The 22,243-nt window shown below is 56.1% G+C and overlaps 1 long non-coding RNA gene across 1 annotated transcript; it reads right to left on the bottom strand.

Annotated features, from left to right (window-relative positions):
* Nucleotides 1-4,003: 4,003 nt before the first annotated feature.
* Nucleotides 4,004-12,955, bottom strand: LOC111590823 (uncharacterized). The gene is made up of 3 exons (XR_002749934.2): nt 12,431-12,955; nt 4,462-4,546; nt 4,004-4,358 (listed from the first exon to the last, which is right to left on the bottom strand). It is a non-coding gene; the product is annotated as an uncharacterized lncRNA (long non-coding RNA).
* Nucleotides 12,956-22,243: the final 9,288 nt, after the last annotated feature.

Genomic DNA, 22,243 nt, shown 5'->3' with positions numbered 1-22,243 from the left:
GGCTTGACTTGTGGCAAAAGGTTATGCCCAAGTCGTAGGTTTGGATTTCGAGGAGACCTTTGCTCCTGTGGCTAGGCTAGAGTCTATTCGAATATTATTAGCCTATGCCGCTCACCACTCTTTCAGGTTGTTTCAAATGGATGTGAAGAGCGCTTTCCTCAACGGGCCAATCAAGGAGGAGGTGTACGTGGAACAACCCCCTGGCTTTGAGGATGACAGGTACCCCGATCATGTGTTCAAGCTCTCTAAGGCACTCTATGGACTTAAGCAAGCCCCAAGAGCATGGTATGAATGCCTTAGAGATTTCTTAATTGCTAATGCTTTCAAGGTTGGGAAAGCCGATCCCACTCTTTTCACTAAGACTTGTGATGGTGATCTTTTTGTGTGCCAAATTTATGTCGATGACATAATATTTGGTTCTACTAACCAAAAGTCTTGTGAGGAGTTTAGAAGGGTGATGACTCAAAAATTTGAGATGTCGATGATGGGCGAGTTGAACTACTTCCTTGGGTTCCAAGTGAAGCAACTCAAGGACGGCACCTTCATCTTCCAAAAACGAAGTACACTCAAGATCTTTTCAAGAGGTTTGGGATGAAGGACGCCAAGCCCGCGAAGACACCGATGGGAACCGACGGGCATGTTGACCTCTACAAAGGAGGTAAGTCCGCTGATCAAAAGGCATACCGGTCTATGATAGGGTCATTACTTTATTTATGTGCTAGCAGACCGGATATTATGCTTAGCGTATGCATGTGTGCTAGATATCAATCCAACCCAAGGGAATGTCACCTTGTGGCCGTTAAGCGGATTCTTAGATATTTAGTCTCTACGTCTTGCTTCGGGATCTGGTATCCAAAGGGGTCTACCTTTGACTTGATTGGATATTCAGACTCCGATTATGCTGGATGCAAAGTTGATAGAAAGAGTACATCAGGGACGTGCCAATTCCTAGGAAGGTCCCTGGTGTCTTGGAGTTCAAAGAAACAAACCTCTGTTGCCCTATCCACCGCTAAGGCCGAGTATGTTGCCGCAGGACAGTGTTGCGCGCAACTACTTTGGATGAGGCAAACCCTCCGGGACTTTGGCTACAATCTGAGCAAAGTCCCACTCCTATGTGACAATGATAGTGCAATCCGCATGGCGGATAATCCTGTTGAACACAGCCGCACTAAGCACATAGACATCCGGCATCACTTTCTGAGAGACCACCAGCAAAAGGGAGATATCGAGGTCAAAAGGGAGATATCGAGGTGTTCCATATTAGCACCGAGAACCAGCTAGCCGATATCTTTACCAAGCTGTTAGATGAGAAAACCTTTTGCAGGTTGCGTAGTGAGCTCAATGTCTTAGATTCGTGTAACTTGGATTGATATATAGCATACATGTGTTCTATGCCTTTGATCATGTTACTTTATGTATTTAAGTCCATTATTGTTTAGTTATGGTGCTCAAGTTGTGCAAGGGATCCTCGGACCTCACAAGTCCATGTGTGAATGATGCACATATTTAGGGGGAGATGTGCTACAACTTGACCCTTTGAGACTAACCTTTGTGTTTGAGTATACTTGATGCAGTCTCAAAGGTGAATTAAAAGGGAAAGGTGAACTTGGACCATGCAAAGACTTCCACTGCACTCCGGTATTAGTGTACTCACCTCCAAGTTCATTATTATGCCCTTATTGCCTTTGTGCTCTTAATTGACATTTTTTGTGAGGCAATGGGGTTAAAAGGGCCAAGAATGATCTCGTTTTGGTGCTTAATGCCAAAGGGGGAGAAATTAAGGCCAAAGCAAATGGATCAGCTACCACTTGTGAATTTTGAAAACAATAGAGTTAGAACTTTTGATTTGTCCAAAATACTCTTATTGGAAAATTTGGTCTCTTGTGGGGGAGAATTTATGATTATGGGAAAAAGGGGGAGTTTTTGGTGCTTGATCAATTTAACTCTTGGAATATCTCTCTTTATGCCCAAACAAGTGAGTTTGAGTTAGAGATAGGAAAATGAATTTGATTTGCAAAAACAAACCAAGTGGTGGCAAAGAGTGATCCAAATATGCCAAATTATAGTCAAAAACAATTTGGTCCTTATTTGCATCGATGTTGCACTTATTTTTGTTGTTTTTTGATGTGTTGGCATAAATCACCAAAAAGGGGGAGATTGAAAGGGAAATGTGCCCTTGGGCCATTTCTATAAGTATTTTGGTGATTAAGTGTCCAACACAAATGTCTTTTACTCCTTGTGTGTTAAACATGCAAAAGGTGCAAATCATGTAAGGTACGTTTCTAAACTTAGTACATTGTTTTGAGTACTAACATATTTTGTCTAAGTGTTAGAAACAGAGAAAGGAAGAAAAGAAAAGAATTGCAAAAGACTTGGCTGGGTGCAGCCGAAGTCCAGCTCGACCTGTCACACCTGACTGTCCGGTGCGCCAGGCTGGTCTCCCGTGAACAGGCTGCTCTCGGGAAAAGTTTGGCAGCATACGGCTATAATTCACCGGACTGTCCAGTGGTGCACCGGACTGTCTGGTGAGCCAACGGTCATCTGCGCCAACGATTGGCCGCGCAATCCACGGGCGACGCGTGGCAACTCCAACGGCCGGCAGCGGGCACCGGACTGTCCGGTGTGCACCGGACAGTGTCCGGTGCGCCAACTGGCCCGGAGCTGCAATGGTCGTCTGTGCTAGAAAAGGAAGGAGATCGGCACCGGACAGGCTACAGTAGCTGTCCGGTGCACCACCCGACAGAAGGCAAGTTTGGCCTTCCTTGTTGGCCTCCAACGACTCCTAGCTGCCTTGGGGCTATAAAAGGGACCCCTAGGCGCATGGAGGAGCTACACAAGTATTCACTAAGCATTCTAAGGCATCCAGACTCTGCTCCCGCGCATTCGCTTTGTTGTGTTAGAGATTTGAGCTCCATTCGAGTCAAGAACTCCATGTGTGTCATTTGAGCTCAAGTCTTCACTTGTGTGTGTTGGTGTGCTGCATTTTTGAGTCTTGTGTGTGTTGCTCTTCCCAACCTTACTCTTGTGCGTTCTTTGTGATCAATCTTGTAAGGGCGAGAGGCTCCAACTTGTGGAGATTCCTCGCAAACAGGAAAAGGATATAAGGAAGAAAAGTCGTGGTATTCAAGTTGATCATTGGATCCCTTGAAAGGGGTTGAGTGCAACCCTCGTCCATTGGGACGCCACAACGTGGAAGTAGGCAAGTGTTACTTGGCCGAACCACAGGATAAAATCGCGTGTTTCTTATGATTGCTCTCTCTCTTTGATTGTTTGTGTTCGCAAGAGCTCGCCTCATTGACTTGATTAACCCGCACTAATATCTTTATAATCAAGGTTGTTGGACTTTAGTGCCGAATTTTACAGGATCACCTATTCACCCCCCCCTCTAGGTGCTCTCAGGTATTGGGATTGAGGAACTCACATTTCTTCAGATAGTATGGTCGTTTTCCAGCCTTTGCTGCCTCCCTCTCTTTCTTGATATGCTCACACAAGATTTTCGATTCAACGTTCTTTGGAGGATGAGACTTCAACTGCTTATCCTGTAGGTAGTTACATTCCAGGAGTAATAAACTGGCAGAGCCACCTTGCTTCAAGTGGTGTCAAGCTTAGCTAGCAATAATGCATTCCATGCTCATGAACATAAGGCAGAAATAGCTCACATCAATCAGTAAAACCAAATAGATCATTAGAATTTAGACCAACTTCTACAAAGTGATGCATTAATGCATTATATGTGTGCGTTAATGATGACAGTCGAATTGACCCTCTGCTGTGTATGACCAAAGGTTTCAGATTATCAAATTGAATATGATTACAACATGTTGGTGTGTCAACCAACCAAAATGCAAGTCTAAAGAACTCAATTTAAAAAGGTTCATAGAAGAATTTTGAGGGTACACCTAGTAGTTTAAATTTTCAAACACCCTCATGCTATGCCATGGGTATTACACCATTACCCCAAAACTCCCCGTCGTCATCACCCCAAAAACCGTAAGAGCATCTCCAACGAGGGGCCTCAAAATAGTGCCCCGAAATTAAAATACCATATCATTTAAAGTGTTTGTGGCACTAAAAACAAATTGAGCTCCAACCATTAAACTTTAAATCTGGCATGTATAAGCCTTTTACCTATAGTGTCAGATAAACACAACATATAAGATTAATAACCACAACATATATGATTAATAACTGATCAAACAAAATGAGTCTCCAATTTCGACGTAATATATGTTTGGTTGATCCACCAACTTTCAACTATTTCTCCACAACCACTCAATGGGTACTTTTCGTTTGATTGGCAACCAACCTGAGTTGGGCAGTAGAAAACCATCACATGTTTGGTTCTTGCACCTGAACCCCTGCATTGAAAAATGTATAGAAAATACAATTTGATGGTCAAGATTTGGTCAATTTGTCATGAAAGAGGTTTAAAAAATAATGGACAGGAAAAAGGAAAAAAACCTTTACACAACGTGGGCATGTGCAATTAAAGTACCGCTTTAGATCATTGTATCTCTTCTTGGTGACTATTGCAGTCTCAATGTACCTGACAAGTGATGACAGACAGTTAGGTACACAAACAACATTAACCGAAAAGATAACAACGGAAAAAATAAAATGATAGATTAAAAGTGTTGTCGGTACCCTAAATCAGGGGTACCCTCTCCTACAGCATAAAGGCATCGCACCCATGCGACGTCTCCTGGCCGCGCGGAGGACCATGCCTAACTCCACCAGATGGGCGGGCCAAAGGGCGCCACGTGGCGAGGAAAGGCACCATGCCTCAGTAAGACCGGACCCCACAGAGGGTCACCGGGCCCCTATATATACATACAGGTCCGGAGCCCCCGGGTAGGTTCGAACCCCGGTAGGGTTCCAGAACGAGGAGGACCTTGGGGTATGCAGGGGTCTGGTGCTGACACGTGTGCAGGCCTTGCTCTCTGCTCCACGCGCAGGCGAAGGCCCGCTGCTTGTGGCCCATGACATAAGCCATCGGGCCAAGCCTGACGTAAAGTCATGTAGCCCCTGCATTTATTGAGGAGAGGACACGCCGCCTGCCACTACGCTGACGGGCGACGTGCCCTCTCAGCATTTAATGTGTCCCGTCCCATCCGCTGGCAGGCGGCGTCAAGGTCATCCAGCAGGCGGCGCGCCTGCTGGGTCTGCTGGCGAACAGTGCGCCCGTGCCAAGCAGCGCACTGTGTTATCCCTTCTACAAGAAGCTTCCCCTGCATGCCGAAGATACACAGATCTCGGACGATAGGACGCAAGGGGATTGCCCCGACAACAAATATTTATAGTCCCAAGTGTTATATTCTCTATGTCCCTGGGCCCACATGTCGGGGCTCAGTGCCTTTGTGCATGCCCCTTCAGCTATAAAAGGGGAGGCATGCGACGTTACAAGGCCAGACGCAATCTCAGACTCGCTGGCTCATACAAGCCTACAAGTAATACATCTCACAGTGGAGTAGGGTATTACGCTCCGGCGGCCCGAACCACTCTAAACCCTCGTGTGCTCTCGTGTGTTGATCCACCAGTCTCGTAGCAAGCAAAACGCTTAGGCCCCTCCTCTCTTTAGGATTTAGGGCGGGTGCAATCCGCCACCCGACCGGGGAGATTTCCTCTCCGACATTTGGCGCGCCAGGTAGGGGGCCAGGCTTTAAGTTTTTGCTTGTTTCCTCGCTCAGAATGATGGTGTGGATCATCGAGCACCACGCCGAAACTTCGGAGGATTTCGTGATGGAGCAGGAGGTTGCATCCTCCATGCCACGAGTGCCCGACCGCCCCAACTCTGGGACTGCTGCCGTGCACGCCGTGCAGCAGTACACGCCAGCACAGGCGTCCCGGACTATGTCGAGGGCAGCGCCTACGACGCTGTCTGCGGCCAGAGAGTTGCTACGCCACCCCTAGCTCTATGGCATCACCGAGGGCCATGAAGCAGTGGCACGACGACGTCGACTGGCTGCTCGGCATAGCACATTCTACTACGACCAGGTCGAGGCCTCGGTCATCCTGGCGCCAACGCGAGGCGACGGCGTCTGTGCGCTCGCCCTCTGTAAGGGGTGCACAGATCGACGACCTCCGGGCGGAGCTCAACCGTAGGCGTACGGGAGAAGACGCTCGGGTCTCTTTGGAAAGGGTGCGTGAGCGCCGACAGAACGTTGAGGGTCGCAACCTCGACCGAGATTTCGCTGCAGAGGCACCGCAGACACCGGTGGGCGCCCGGTCCCAAACGGGCGTCCCCTTGACCGGCGTGGGCTGCGCCGCCCTCGCTGACCATCTTCACACGGCATCATGGCCGCCCAAGTTCCGGCCACACCTGCCGGAAAAATATGATGGGACAACGAACCCATCGGAGTTCCTACAAGTATATGTCACCGCCATCACGGCAGCAGGTGGAAACACCGCCGTAATGGCAACATATTTTCATGTCGCCTTGTCTGGACCTGCCCGGACTTGGCTCATGAACCTCGCCCCAAGATCAATCTACTCCTGGGAAGAGCTCTGTGCGCGGTTCGTGGCGAACTTCGCCAGTGCTTATCAACAGCACGGTGTGGAGGCCCACCTCCATGTTGTGAGGCAGGAGCCAGGAGAGACCCTCCGGAAGTTCATCTCCCGCTTCACCAAGGTGCGAGGTATGATACCTCGTATTTCCGATGCCTCCATCATCACGGCCTTCCGACAGGGGGTACGTGATAAGAAAATGTTGGAGAAACTGGCCACACATGATGTGGAGACTGTCCCCACGCTCTTCGCCCTGGCGGACAAGTGTGCCAGAGCTGCTGAAGGCCGGGCATGGCACTCGGCTCCACAAACTGGGACCACCCAGAAGGGTGGTTCGGGTGCCATTCCCCGGGACGGTAGAAAAAAAAGAAGGGTCGCGGCTACGAGAGGTCGCAGTCTACCGCGCTGGTCGTCGCAGCTGCGACCGGGGGCTGGGGGGACCGCAACAAACGCTTACGACCACAAAGGGGTAACGGCGGCTCGTGCCCTGTACATCCCAACGGCCGCCACAGCGCCGCGGAGTGTCGCGAGATCATTGATCTCGCAAAACGCGTCAGCGAACGCACCAGCGAGCGACGTGAGCAGTCTTCCAAAGACGGCTCCCCACCTCGCCGTCGTCCTGGCAAAGAAAAGGTCGACGATGGCGAGGTGGCTGCGGCTGAACAGGACCTCGGGTATCAGTCACCCGAAGGGGACCTGAAGGACGTCTTCGCAAAAGACTCCCACTCCAACGGCGACGACTAGGCGGACCACCGGCGAGACCCCATGTCCCCCGACCTATGGAGCTGAAGCCTGCCTTCCTTCGGAAACCCATCTGGATTCCTCACGGTTCCAGCTTTCAGACAGGTTCATCTAGGAATGACCACAGCCAAAGGCGGGGCATCCTTCGTTAAATGCAGATGGGAACCCAGGATCGGGACCTAATCTTACAAGAGTACCAGACCAAATTAGGGCTCTGTAACACTCCCCCAGCTGGGAAGGACCCTTCATGGTAATGGGAGTACCCCGACCCAAGGGCAACTGTCTAGCTACGACCGAAGGAATGCCTCCCCCCAGTGTCGAAGTATCTCTGTAAGTTTTATCTATAGAGCAAGTCTGAGGGGTCGAAGTTTTTCCCTTTTGTAACTAGGTAATGCATACGGGTACGCCAACCCGGTGGGGTCTGCCCCCATAAACCCAGCCTGTTGGCCCGCACCCATGCATGATTAGCTATAAAGGAAAACTACCCTCTCAAGATATGCCTCTCTGATAGCAATATCCTACTGCTCCACAGTATCACCCTGCAGTTTCTGATTGTGTTTTATCTAACCCACCCGCCCAGCTCCCATCCCACCAGGCATAATAACATCTGGATTGAACAGCCAGGGTTGCAGTTTAGGACCTCTATGCGAAAGCAGGGGGACCCAACAGCCTAGGGGCCGGCTCCGAGGAACGAGTGCTCGTTCCATGAGGTGGTCCGGAGCCTGTGCGGCCGGTTGGCCTGGTTTCGTACCCAGAACCCTGCACACTCCACCACTACGTGGCGAGCGCCCTAGTACTTAGAGCTATAAGTCCTGTGGGTCCGACAACTTGGGGTCCGGAACTAGAGAAGAGACACTTGTCTCCTGGGTGGTCCGGAACCATGTAGCGCTCAGCCTGGTCCCGTACCGTGGGCCTGCATGTTCCACCACTCTGTGACAAGCGTCCTAGTATCTAGAACCACCATCCAGTGGGTCTGGACACAAAACTTGCTCCCCCTAGCCAAAACACTGCAAATCCCGAGCACGTATCAAAGGATGAAAAATGCCAGATGACGGGGTCTACGGGTGTATCACTAACGCTCTTTAGCTAAAGCTGTATACAGATCCAGGTCTCGGTGAGGCTGCCTCCCGAAGGCTGTTGACGACTCTTTTATACACGCTGGTGTCCAGCCTCGACACATCGAGCCTGCACCCCAGGCGGGGGGCAAGGTACCAAGGAAAGTCAGCAACAAGATCGAGCATCACACAGATAAGTGTTAAATACTGCTTAATAGATAATATCTATTACTTTACAAAAACAGGGGAAGGCCTGGGGGACAGTTCTAAAGAACGGATGCCTGTTCCATAGGGTGGTCTGGAGCCTGTGTGGCCGGTTATCCTGGTTCCGTACCCAAAATCTTGCACACTCCACCACTCCATGACGGGTGTCCTAGTATTTAAAACTATAGTCCTATGCGTCCAACAACCTGGAGGTCCGGCTTTGAAGAACAGTCACTTGTCCCCTGGTGGGTCCGGAAGCCATGTAGCCGCTCAGCCTGGTCCCCTACCATGAGCCTGCATACTCCACCGCCTTGTGGCAGGTGTCTTAGTACTTGAAGCCACCATCCATGGGGTTCAGACACACAACTGGGCTTCCCAGGCTAAAATCATGCATACATATGTTATTACATTTTGCTCTCAAGCAAATGTCATTACATTCCCTTACAAGTGGGACCCTAGCTCCATTTCTGCAGGAATGGACTACGTTACACCAACGTGAGTCGCGCTGGAAGCTGGCTCCGGACAGCCCCACCAACGGCGACGACCACCTCTACATCGACGGATCGCCGGCAGCAACGACCACCTCTGCACCAACATCGACAACGACCTCCACCTCAGGCGGCTAGATAGCAGCAGCGATCACCTCAGGGCGAGCGCTACTGTGAAAAGGTCCTCGCCCCCGTCCTCCTACGGGGGGTGACAACGAGGCCATTAAAGCCAAAGAATCGGGGACTCAGCGGCAGATGGCTCTGATGCCCTCACCAGCGGAGGCAACCACCTCTGTAAGAGGTAGCCTCACCAGCGGCGGCAACCACCTCTGCACTGGTGGGCGGCGGCTGCCTCAGCACGCACGAAGGGGTTCTCGCTCCTGTTCAACCAACAGGAGTGAGGACAAGACCATCCAAGAACGCCGCCGCCACCGCCGCGGCGTACGACGTCTTGTACGGCCCCCCAGTGCGCCCGGCGGGCAGGGGAAGCCATGGATGTGGCAAACCCGTGCACGGCGCGACTGTCGCCCATGCGGTGGATGGGCAACCATGCCCCGACCAGACGGCAGGAGGCGGCACCAGAGCCATCCAGCCCCAAAGGGCTAGACACGTTGCAGCTGATAGCCTGTAGTCGGCCGGCCCCATGTAGACAAGCCCCCCCGCAGGATTGTAGGATTGGTGAACACCCTTCCCCTCCGAATGCTGGAGGAAGAAGCGGGTCACCAACCCATACGGAGGGTAGGGCCCCAGCTCAACCCGCCTTCCACCCCAGCGAGGATGATGAACATCCTTGAAGCTGAGGGTGGGAGGCCGCAGCCCGGCTTGCTTCTCCCCACCACAAGGCTGGTGGTCATCCTCCTGGGTGACTGCCAGCGGGGGATTGCAGCCGGGCTGCATGATGAAAATCCTTGAAGCCAAATGGTGGTGGAAGGATGGCAACTCCCATGGGGTTGCACCCCTCCAACAGCAGCGGAAAGAAGACAAGATCGGCGACACCACCACGAGTGCACGCTCTCCGACGGTGAAGTCACCGGAAGAGACAGCCTTGACGCGGATCCCTCCAGAGAACACCGACGCACTCCATCTGGAGGCCCAGAAGGCGAAACGGTGCGGTGGTCACAAGAGGAGCGAGGCATGACTACTGCCTGGGAGATCGACCCCTTTTTAAAGGCAGATCTCCCCGCTCGCGCCCCTAAAGCGTCACGAGTGAAGTCTCCCCTGGCGTGCACCAAGGATCTCACCTTATGACACGGGGTCAGGCCCCACATGTCATGCAAACTAACCCTAAGAGGGAGCGTGCGACTGCCCTGCGGTTACGCGCCCCTTCATTTTCGGGGCAACCAGCGGTCAGAAAGGCGGACCGCCGTGCAAGGGGCATGCAACCGCCCCACGATTAAGCATCCTTTCATCTTCGTCGTATCCAGCGGTCAAAGAGGCAAACCGCCATGCAAGAAGCGTACAACCATCCCACGGCTGTGCGCTCCCTCAGCTCTGCCACAACTGGTGGTCCAACTCAGGGGAACAGGCCCACACGTCATGTAACCGGCGCGCCGGTTACCATGTGCAAAGAAGCCGCACCGCCGCCTGCGCCAATGCCTTGTCTTCTCGGGACTGTTACGGATTCTGAAAAGGTAAAATTTTTCAGAACCAGTGCAGCGACTCGAGGCAGCCCCGCGCATCGCCAAGTAATGCCGTTAAGTACGACGATCACGGGTCAGCCAGCCGTGAGAATAGGCATGGCAGTTGGCGTGGTCATAAGCGGGCCGGCAGTAATTGCAGCAATAGGCGCACGGAAGTAGCGGTCCAACCACCAGACAGACTCTGGTCCCACCTGCAAGCTCGCATCCTCCCCTGAGGCGGGACCGGGGCCACTGTCGGCACCCTAAATCAGGGGTATCCTCTCCTACAGCATAAAGGCATCGCACCCATGCGACGTCTCCTGGCCGCGCGGAGGACCACGCCTAACTCCACCGGATGGGCGGGCCAAAGGGCGCCATGTGGCGAGGAAAGGCACCATGCCTCAGTAAGACCAGACCCCCACAGAGGGTCACCGGGCCCCTATATATACATATAGGTCCGGAGCCCCCGGGTAGGTCCGAACCCCAGCAGGGTTCCGGAACGAGGAGGACCTTGGGGTATGCAGGGGTCCGGTGCTGACACATGTGCAGGCCTTGCTCTCCGCTCCCCGCGCAGGCGAAGGCCCGCTGCTTGTGGCCCATGACATAAGCCATCGGGCCGAGCCTGACGTAAAGCCGTGTAGCCCCTGCATTTATTGAGGAGAGGACGCGCCGCCTGCCACTACGCTGACGGGCGACGTGCCCTCTCAGCATTTAATGTGTCCCGTCCCATCCGCTGGTAGGCGGCGTCAAGGTCATCCAGCAGGCGGCACGCTTGCTGGGTCTGCTGGCGAACAGTGTGCCCGTGCCAAGCAGCGCACTGTGTTATCCCTTCTACATGAAGCTTCCCCTGCACGCCGAAGATACACAGATCTCGGACGATAGGACGCAAGGGGATTGCCCCGACAGCAAATATTTATAGTCCCAAGTGTTATATTCTCTATGTCCCTGGGCCCACATGTTGGGGCTCAGTGCCTTTGTGCATCCCCCCTTCAGCTATAAAAGGGGAGGCATGCGACGTTACGAGGCCAGACGCAATCTCAGACTCGCTGGCTCATACAAGCCTACAAGCAATACATCTCACAGTGGAGTAGGGTATTACGCTCCGGCGGCCCGAACCACTCTAAACCCTCGCATGCTCTCATGTGTTGATCCACCAGTCTCGTAGCAAGCAAAACGCTTAGGCCCCTCCTCTCTTTAGAATTTAGGGCGGGTGCAATCCGCCACCCGGTCGGGGAGATTTCCTCTCCGACAAGTGTGATATGCAATTTAAGGATTATACAATCAGGATGCAAGGTACAAATTCCTTACCTCTTCATCTTTTCCTATCGGTTGCAATGAACGAACATATGTTGTTCTACCATCAAATATCCAAACTGCATTTGATACATAACTGAATACACCAAAAAATGGGCGAATAGAGAAGGTAATGATATACTAATTGCTCTAATCTGGTAAAGATAATAGACAAACAAACATATAGCTAATAGCTTAGCATACGACCAAATATGAAATGCAAATGGATGGATGGGACTTCTTTTCCACTGCAAGAAATTGGACTATGTGAGGTGGATTCAGAAACAAAAGCACAATCTGTGTACTCATGCAAGCAGCATCCTCACACGAAATTGCATCAATGATCATGCGGCTCGGTCGTAGACCCGCAACCCAAGATCCACCCAGACCAACCCATCCCCTAGTTCGCCAAACTAAGAAGCTAACATTCCTGACGCTCGATTGACCAGCAGATCTGGCGGCAGGGCCACTAAGTGACTTTTTATAACCAATTAGGAGAAAGGAATGGGGAGAGGAAATCTGGGACCTTCCATATCAGGCGCTGGCGCGGTAATGGGAGGAGGTGAGCTGGCGGATCTCCCACGCCATTTTTGCTGCGGACCGAGGAGGAGGTGGCGGACCTTCCATGGATGACGGACCTCCCACTGACTCGAGAAATCCATGGACCACAGTAATGGGGAGAGGAGATATGGGACCGCGGTAATGGGGAGTTGAGGTGGCGGATCTCCCATGCCATTTTTGCCGACGGCGCGTAGAGAGCAGTAGAGAGCGGAGATAGTGGGGGCGGGGCATCGAGCTGGACGGGGGAGACATCATTTGTTGCAGCGGATCTCAGGCGGGCTCTGCGCGTATGACGGAGGCGGGGATGGGGCAGGAGAGTGGATGGCGGGTTGTGTGCGACGTGGGGGGAGGCGGGATGATCGGAGGGGATGGGCGGGAGGAAGGCGGGGCTGACGCGGCGGCCGTGGCTGCGGACGCGAGCAGGGCAAGGGCATCGCGAGCGAAGGCGTGGTCTGCGCTGGCGGGGGCATGGTGAAGCATGTAGACGCCCTCGCTAGAGACATATAGAGTAGTAGAGATAGCTCGTCCACGTCACACACCATAGCACACGTTTGTTGCCTTCTTGAGGTCACGATAGGAAATCAGTTCCACAAAACAACTCATAAAACCATGCATAGTCCTAGCCATTAATTGTGCATTGAGTAAGTAGCAATAAAAGAAAACCTTACCCTACTTTCCGCAACTATTGCAGGTTGTACGAGTGAGGGAGTGAGTAACAGCGAGGATAGAACACACACAACACAATCCAAGAAAGGAGAGGAAGAAAAACCAAGAACCCCCCTACAGTTTTGTTAGTTTCAATAGACCTCCTTGAAGTATCGTGGGTCAGCAGGGAACACACACAACACAATCCAAGAAAGGAGAGGAAGAAAAACCAAGAACCCCCCTACAGTTTTGTTAGTTTCAATAGACCTCCTTGAAGTATCGTGGGTCAGCAGGGTACGTACTAGTGGAACTTACATCCTAACAAAATTCAATGTATTGCTGCCCCCTCGTTTGAGGGGACATAATCTAAGACTTCTTAGAAGTCTGGATGTCTATTTCGGTGACATTTTGTTTGATGATTTGCTATTGCTGATGCTCGAGTTTTTCGACTTGGTGAATGCTTTGTTGCTAGTGTAATTCTCTAGAGGTTATATATATATATATATATATATATATATATATACACTATATATAGGGCGATGGTAATGGAAGCCCTGGGCTTCCATTAGTACCAGGAAGCCCCAGCCAGGTATAGCCACGTTCCGTACCAGCGTGCGTCCCATCGGGCACGGTTTCTGACTTGGACAGATTTTAGCGTAAAACGTGAACAAAAAGAGCGTAAATGATTACGAATTTTAGCGTAAATCGTAGATCTGTTTTGAAACGGCGAATGCTGCCCGAAAATTACGGCGTAAAAATCTCGCGCGTCCCATCGTGATCGAGTTCTGACTCGAACATATTTTAGCGTAAAACATGAACCAAAATAGCGTAAATGAGTACGAAATTTAGCGTAAATCGTATATCTGTTTCGTAACCGTAAATGGGTCCCGAAATTACGGCGTAATAATCGTGTGCGTCCAATCGTGCGCGGGTTTTGGCTCAAATATTGTTGGGGACCATAATTAGGGGTACCCTCAAGGCTCCTAATTCTCAGCTGGTAACCCCCATCACCATAAAGCTGCAAAGGCCTGATGGATGCGATTAAGTCAGGGATCGGTCCATTCGAGGGACTCGATCACGCCTCGCCCGAGCCTAGCCTCGGACAAGGGCAGCCGACCCCGGAGGATCTCCGCCTCGCCCGAGGCCCCCCTCCAGCGGCTAACGTATTTCCGGCTCGCCCGAGGCCCTGTCTTCGCCAAGAAGCAACCCTGACCAAATCGCCGCGCCGACCGACCAAATCGCAGGAGCATTTAATGCAAAAGTGGCCTGACGCCTTTATCCTGACGCGCGCCCTTCAGCCGACAGAGCCGAAGTGACCGCCGTAACTTCGCCGCTCCACTGATCGGCCTGACAGAAAGACAGCGCCGCCTGCGCCGCTCCGACTGCGGTGCCACTTGACAGAGTGAGGCTGACAGGCAGTCAGGCCCGGCCGCAGGCACCATAGGAAGCTCCGCTTCGCCCGACCCAGGGCTCGGACTCGGGCTAAGTCCCGGAAGACGGCGAACTCCGCTCCGCCCGACCCAGGGCTCAGACTCGGGCTAAGTCCCGGAAGACGGCGAACTCCGCTCCGCCCGACCAGGGGCTCGGACTTGGGCTCAGCCCCAGAAGACGACGAACTCCGCTCCGCCCGACCCAGGGCTCGGACTTGGGCTCAGCCCCAGAAGACGACGAACTCCGCTTCGCCCGACCCCAGGGCTCGGACTCTGCCCTGGCCTCAGCCGACGGTCTCCGCCTCGCCCGACCCAGGGGCTCGGACTCGACCTCGGCCACAGAAGACAGACTCGACCATGGCTTCGGAGGAGCTTCCACCTCGCCCAACCTAGGGCACAGACCAGCCACGTCAACAGGAGGCGCCATCATCACCCTACCCCAAGCTGACTCGGGCCACGGGGAACAAGACCGGCGTCCCATCTGGCTCGCTCCGCCAGATAGGCAATGATGGCGCCCCGCATACTCTGTGACGACGGCGGCTCTCAGCCCCCTTACGGAAGTAAGAGGACGTCAGCAAGGACTCAACAGCTCCGACAGTTGTCCCTCTGCCAGGCTCCAGCGCTCCTCCGACGACCACGACATCACACCAGCTGGGTGCCAAAATCTCTCCGGCTGCCACAACGGCATGTACTTAGGGCGCTAGCTCTCCTCTGCTAGACACGTAGCACTCTGCTACACCCCCCATTGTACTTCTGGATCATCTCCTTACGCCTATAAAAGGAAGGACCAGGGCCCCCTTAGAGAGGGTGGGCCGCGCGGGGACGAGGACGAGACAGGCGCTCGCGTGAGGCCGCTCGCTCCCTCTCCCGTGTGGACGCTTGTAACCCCCTACTGCAAGTGCACCCGACCTGGGCGCAGGACGAACACGAAGGCCGCGAGATTTCCACCTCTCTCACGCCCATCTCCGGCTACCTCACTTCCCCCCTTCGCGCTCGGCCTCGCGCCGACCCATCTGGGCTGGGGCACGCGGCGACATTTCACTTGTCGGCTTAGGGACCCCCCGGTCTCGAAACGCCGACAGTTGGCGCGACAGGTAGGGGCCTGCTGCGTGTTGACGAACAGCTTCCCATCAAGCTCCAGATGGGCAGTCTCCAACAACCTCTCCGACCCGGGACGGTGCTCCGTTTCGGGAGCCTTGAGTTCATGTCCCTCGACGGCGGCTACGACATGATACTCCTTCCACCGCTGGACGACAGCGACAATGGCGGCCGACAGCCCGCCCGCCGGCGGCGGAATCGACGACGTCTTCCCCGCGTGGTGGAAGAACAACATTCGAGCTCGCCCCGTCCTCTCCCCCGCCAACGGAGGAGGAGGCGGGGCAACAAAGGCCAAGCGGGAGGCAACGCCTCGTCGGCTGTCGAGCGAGTCGATGGCCCCAGCGCCCCAACGGGGGGCGCGTCGGGCATCGACCTCGCGTTTGAGACGAAGGCGAGCGCCGTCTCCCCGCGACACGCCAATTCCGAGCAAACGGATGACGCCGGCACGCTCGCGAAAGGCTTGCTGGACGTCACCCTCGTACCTGAGACGACGGTGCAGTCAGTCCCCGACGTGACTTCATCACCGCCCGTCGACCAAGAGGTACCGACCGATTCCCATCTCGCGCCTTTCGGATTCAGCCTCGACCCGCCAAGTGGCCTCGCTTTGGCGGACGCTCTCGTAGAGGCGAGTCTGAACCCTCTTGGGTTTCGTATGCGGTCACCTTGGGACCGGCTGACGGACGTCTCGACCTACGGGCCCTCTGGGTCCGAGGAAGACGACGAGCCCAGCTTCTGTTGGGATTTCTCCGGACTTGGCAACCCCAGTGCCATGCGGGACTTCACGACCGCATGCGACTACTGCCTTTCCGACTGTTCCGACGGTAGCCGTAGCCTCGGCGACGAGGACTGCGGCCCAAGCCGCGAATGTTTCCACGTCGATCTAGGGGGTCCCTCCGAAGGCAACCATCTCGGCATGCCGGAGGACGGTGACCTCCCTAGGTCGGTGCCTCGCGTTGACATCCCATGGGAGCTAGCTGTGGTCCCCGTTCGGGTGGGTGGCCATGACCCACAGCTCGAGCAAATCCACGGGGTGCAGGCCAGGCTCGACGAGGGAGCAAGAGCACTTGAGCCGATCCACCGGGACGTCGGGCAGGAATGGGCGGGCCAGCCTCCGGCCGGAGAAATACGTCATCTACCCCAGGGCTTCCAGCACCGCATCGCCGACGATGTCAGGGTCAGGCCGCCACCCGCATCCAGTGGGGTTGGCCAGAACCTGGCTGCAGCAGCAATGCACCTCCGCGCGATGCCGGAGCCATCAACCACCGAGGGGCGGCGAATCCAGGGAGAGCTCAAGAATCTCCTGGAAGGCGCCGCGGTCCGACGGGCCGAGAGCTCTGCCTCCCGAAGGCAGGGGTACCCCTCGGAACCTCATGCCGCGACTACCTGATTCATGCGGGAAGCCTCGGTCTACACCGGGCGCACGCGCAACACAGCGCCTGCGGCCCCGGGTCGCCTCGGCAACGAGCACCACCACCGCAACCGTCGGGCCCACTTCGACGAGAGGGTGCGCCGAGGCTACCACCCCAGGCGTGGGGGACGCTACGACAGCAGGGAGGGTCGGAGTCCCTCGCCCGAACCACCCGGTCCGCAGGTCTTCAGCCGGGCCATACGACGGGCGCCGTTCCCGACTCGGTTCCGACCCCCGAATACTATCACAAAGTACTCGGGGGAGACGAGACCGGAACTGTGGCTCGCGGACTACCGTCTGGCCTGCCAACTGGGTGGAATGAACGATGACAACCTCATCATCCGCAACCTCCCCCTGTTTCTCTCCGACACCGCTCGCGCCTGGTTGGAGAACCTGCCTCCGGGGCAGATCTCCAACTGGGACGACCTAGTCCAAGCTTTCGCCGGCAATTTCCAGGGCATGTACGTGCGCCCCGGGAATTCCTGGGACCTCCGAAGCTGCCGACAGCAGCCGGGAGAGTCTCTCCGGGACTACATCCGGCGATTCTCGAAGCAGCGCACAGAGCTGCCCAACATCACCGACTCGGATGTCATCGGTGCGTTCCTCGCTGGCACCACCTGCCGCGACCTGGTGAGCAAGCTAGGTCGCAAGACCCCCACCAGGGCGAGCGAGCTGATGGACATTGCCACCAAGTTCGCCTCCGGCCAGGAGGCGGTCGAGGCTATCTTCCGAAAGGACAAGCAGCCCTAGGGCCGCCCATCGGAAGATGCCCCCGAGGCGTCAACTCAGCGAGGCACCAAGAAGAAGGGCAAGAAGAAGTCGCAAGCGAAACGTGACGCCGCCGATGCGGACCTTGTCGCCGCCGCCGAGTACAAGAACCCTCGGAAACCCCCCGGAGGTGCCAACCTCTTCGACAAGATGCTCAAGGAGTCGTGCCCCTATCACTAGGGGCCCGTCAAGCACACCCTTGAGGAGTGCGTCATGCTTCGGCGCCACTTCCAAAGGGCCGGGCCACCCGCGGAGGGTGGTAGGGCCCGCGACGACGACAAGAAGGAAGATCACCAGGCAGGAGAGTTCCCCGAGGTCCGCGACTGCTTCATGATCTACGGTGGGCAAGCGGCAAACGCCTCGGCTCGGCACCGCAAGCAAGAGCGCCGGGAGGTCTGTTCGGTGAAGGTGGTGGCGCCAGTCTACCTAGACTGGTCCGACAAGCCCATCACCTTCGACCAAGCCGACCACCCCGACCATGTGCCGAGCCCGGGGAAATACCCGCTCGTCGTCGACCCCATCATCGGCGACGTCAGGCTCACCAAGGTCCTCATGGACGGAGGCAGCAGCCTCAACATCATCTACGCCGAGACCCTCGGGCTCCTGCGTGTCGATCTGTCCTCGGTCCGGGCAGGCGCTGTGCCTTTCCATGGGATCATCCCCGGGAAGTGCGTCCAGCCCCTCGGACAACTCGACATTCCCGTCTGCTTCGGAACACCCTCCAACTTCCGAAGGGAGACCCTGACATTCGAGGTGGTCGGGTTCCGAGGAACCTACCACGCGGTACTGGGAAGGCCATGCTACGCGAAGTTCATGGCCGTCCCCAACTACACCTACCTGAAGCTCAAGATGCCAGGCCCCAACGGGGTCATCACCGTCGGCCCCACGTACAAACAAGCGTTCAAATGCGACGTGGAGTGCGTGGAGTACGCCGAGGCCCTCGCCGAGTCCGAGGCCCTCATCGCCGACCTGGAGAGCCTCTCTAAGGAGGTGCCAGACGTAAAGCGTCATGTCGGCAACTTCGAGCCCGCGGAGACGGTTAAGTCTGTCCCCCTCGACCCCAGCGGCGACGCCTCCAAGCAGATCCGGATCGGCTCCGAGCTCGGTCCCAAATAGGAAGCAGTGCTCGTTGACTTTCTCCGCGCGAACGCCGACGTCTTCGCGTGGAGTCCCTCGGACATGCCCGGCATACCGAGGGATGTCGCCGAGCACTCGGTGGACATCCGAGCCGGAGCCCAACCCGTCAAGCAGCCTCTGCGCCGATTCGACGAAGAAAAGTGCAGAGCCATAGGCGAGGAGATCCACAAGCTAATGGCGGCAGGGTTCATCAAAGAGGTATTCCATCCCGAGTGGCTTGCCAACCCTGTGCTAGTGAGAAAGAAAGGAGGGAAATGGCGGATGTGTGTAGACTACACTGGTCTAAACAAAGCATGTCCGAAGGTTCCCTACCCTCTGCCTCGCATCGATCAAATCGTGGATTCCACTGCTGGGTGCGAAACCCTGTCTTTCCTCGATGCCTACTCAGGGTATCACCAAATCAGGATGAAGGAGTCCGACCAGCTCGCGACTTCTTTCATCACGCCCTTCGGCATGTACTGCTATGTCACCTTGTCGTTCAGCTTGAAGAATGCGGGTGCAATGTACCAGCGGTGCATGAACCATGTGTTCGGCGAACACATTGGCCGCATGGTCGAGGCCTACGTCGATGACATCGTAGTCAAGACGAGGAAAGCCTCCGACCTCCTTTCCGACCTTGAAGTGACATTCCGATGTCTCAAGACGAAAGGCGTCAAGCTCAATCCCGAAAAGTGTGTCTTCGGGGTGCCTCGAGGCATGCTCTTGGGGTTCATCGTCTCCAAGCGGGGCATCGAAGCCAACCCGGAGAAGATCGCAGCCATCACGCAGCACCCCAAACCCTTGTTGGAGACACCCGGGGGCTACACGCACCCCTGGGAAGGGCCGCTTGTCATCGCCAAAGTTCTGAAGCCCGGAACAAACGAACTGGCCGACAGTTAAGGCGAGGTCTGCACCAACCCTTCGAACGTCTAACAGCTACGTTGCTTCTACCCTTAAGATGCTTTCAAGTTGTTCGCTTACCTTGCCCCTACGCAAGTTTTAGTCGTCAAGGAAGGGTCAGCCTTGCCTCGGCAGAACTCGACCCTCCCTCGGGGGCTAAAAGGGGGGGGACCCCTCTCCCCCCCTCTGCGTCAAAATTTTCAATCGAAAAGGCTTTTGCGTTCCCCCGGCTATGTCGGAAGCAGGACCCCAAGGAGCGAGCGCGGGTGCATGTTAGTGGCAAGGCCGACTGAGCCGAGGGACTCCTACGCCTCTGGGTTATGGACACCTCACTCGTCACCCACCACGAAAAGTGACCCCTACTTGGGAAGCCACCCTGCTACTGACAGGCGGGGCCGGACACGCAAAACGAAAGGGAAAGGAGCACGACTTCATGCAACGGTAATAAAGTATTCAGGCCTCAGCGGCCGCAGAAAGACACAAGTGCATCCAACAGAAACTGCTCCGACAGAGTTAGGCGTCGCCCCGGGAAGGAGCCGCGCCTTCGGCTTCGTCCCCGCCCTCGGCAAAGTCCATCCCGGCTTCGGACGACGGCGCAGGCGGGAGGATCTCTGCCTCAAAGGTGGTCGCCAGCACTGCGCTCGGACCCGCGGCGGCCGCATCGAGCCTCTGGACTTCTGCCAGGGCGGCTTCATCTTCGTCAGGAAGGCAATACCCCTCACTGACCCGCTCCAGGTCCACAACGTAGTGGGAAGCGAGCACGGCGAAGGCCCGCCTGACGCCATGGTGTAGCGCCTCGCGGAGTCTGCCGCGCACATGATCGCCCAAGACCTACAGGCGACTTTGAGGGGAGCTTCCTGAGGGGACGTCGCAGGAGCCAAGGACCCGGCAGAAGTCCGAGACGGCCTCGGACATGGCCGCGTGGTCGGCCTCCCTCTGCTCGGCCGCCCCGGCCAGCGCCTCGGCAAGCGCCTTGGCAGACTCATCAAGGGCGGACTCGAGCTCTGCGAACAGCTAGAAGAAAGATCTCAAACACAAACGGAGGAAACAAGCAGAAACGAAAACCGAAGATGGCCAAGGCGTACCTCCGGCTCGAGCACGCTGCTCCGAGGCTGCGACCTGGGCTACGGCTAGGTCGGCTGCAAGGGCTCCAGCCCGGCTTTCGGCCTCGGCAGCCCGGCCCCGAGATTGGTCCCGCTCATTGACGATCCGGTCGAACTCCGATTGCTGTCGTTGCACTTCTGCGCGCGTCACGGCCGCCTCCGCGCGTGCCGCTGCCGCCTCGGCTCTAAGATCGGTGCAGAGCAACCGAAGGTCCGCCGCCTCGGCGCCCTGCTGAGAGAGGCGCGCAGTAGCCCTGGCGAGCGAGGTCCTCAGGGATCGCAGTGAGCCCCAGACGTCGACCTCGCGGCGGATGAACGACGACTTGGCGGCGCTCAGACCCGTCAGATCCTGAGGGAAGGAAGCAGGGCGTCACGAAAGACGCCTTGGTCACAAAAGAGAAGAGGTATGCCTGAAACCGTTACCTGGAGGATTTTGGGGACGTCCTTGCAGAAAACCTCCAGCGACGACCAGAGCGACCCCACCGTTGCTTCGGCACACTCGCGGAGCTCGTCCCAGGACTGTTCCTCCCGTTCATCGTCGAGAACGAAGACGGGATCCGAGGCCTCACGGGTCCGGAACCGTAGCAACTGGCGCCGACCCTCAGAGCTCCGCCGCACAGCGACAAGGTTGCCACCCGGCGGGACGGATCGCGTCTCCACGCCCCCCTCCTCCGAGGCACCAAGCGCTGACGCCTCGGCCGTCTCAGCATCGGCAGCGACCGGTCGCTCCCCGACTGGGACGGCGGCGGCTTCAGTAGCAACAGGTGCCAGCACCGCCGGCACGTCCGGTGGGGTCGGGGCCACGTCCGCGTCAGTCGCCTCCCCTAGCGCGATGGCCGCCTCGGCAGAAGAGCCGGCCTCGGCAGAAGAGCCGGCCTCAGCAACTCGCTCCACGGCGACTGGTGCCGCCTGAGCCCCCTGCTGTGGAGCGCCTTGCGAGAAGGTCAGCTGAACGGCAAGGCCCGGAGCGGCGCCGGCTGCGCAAGCCGACGCCGTCTTAAGGGCCTTTCGGGGAGCCAGATCGGTCAGGCCATGGCTTCGCTTGCTGAGGGGGAAAGAAAAATCACGGTCGGGACATACGAATGAAAAGCCAGGACGAAGACGTTCCAAGATACTTACCCGCTCCGGGCCATGATCAACCGTGCCTGAGGGGAGGTCTCTCGGATCTCGACCCCCGAAGGCGCCGCCGAGGTCCGCTTCGCCGGCATCTTCGGCACCACCCTTGCTTTGGGCGCTTTGGACGCCCGAGGGGCAGACTGCCCAGGCACTGCCACGACGACCTGAGGGTCGCTCTCCTGCGCTGCCGGCGT

The sequence above is a fragment of the Zea mays genome, chromosome 2 (assembly GCF_902167145.1).
Source record: "Zea mays cultivar B73 chromosome 2, Zm-B73-REFERENCE-NAM-5.0, whole genome shotgun sequence".
Taxonomy (NCBI): Eukaryota; Viridiplantae; Streptophyta; class Magnoliopsida; order Poales; family Poaceae; genus Zea; species Zea mays.
Note: the sequence above shows the minus strand (reverse complement) of the source record. Positions and strands in the feature narration are given on the sequence as shown.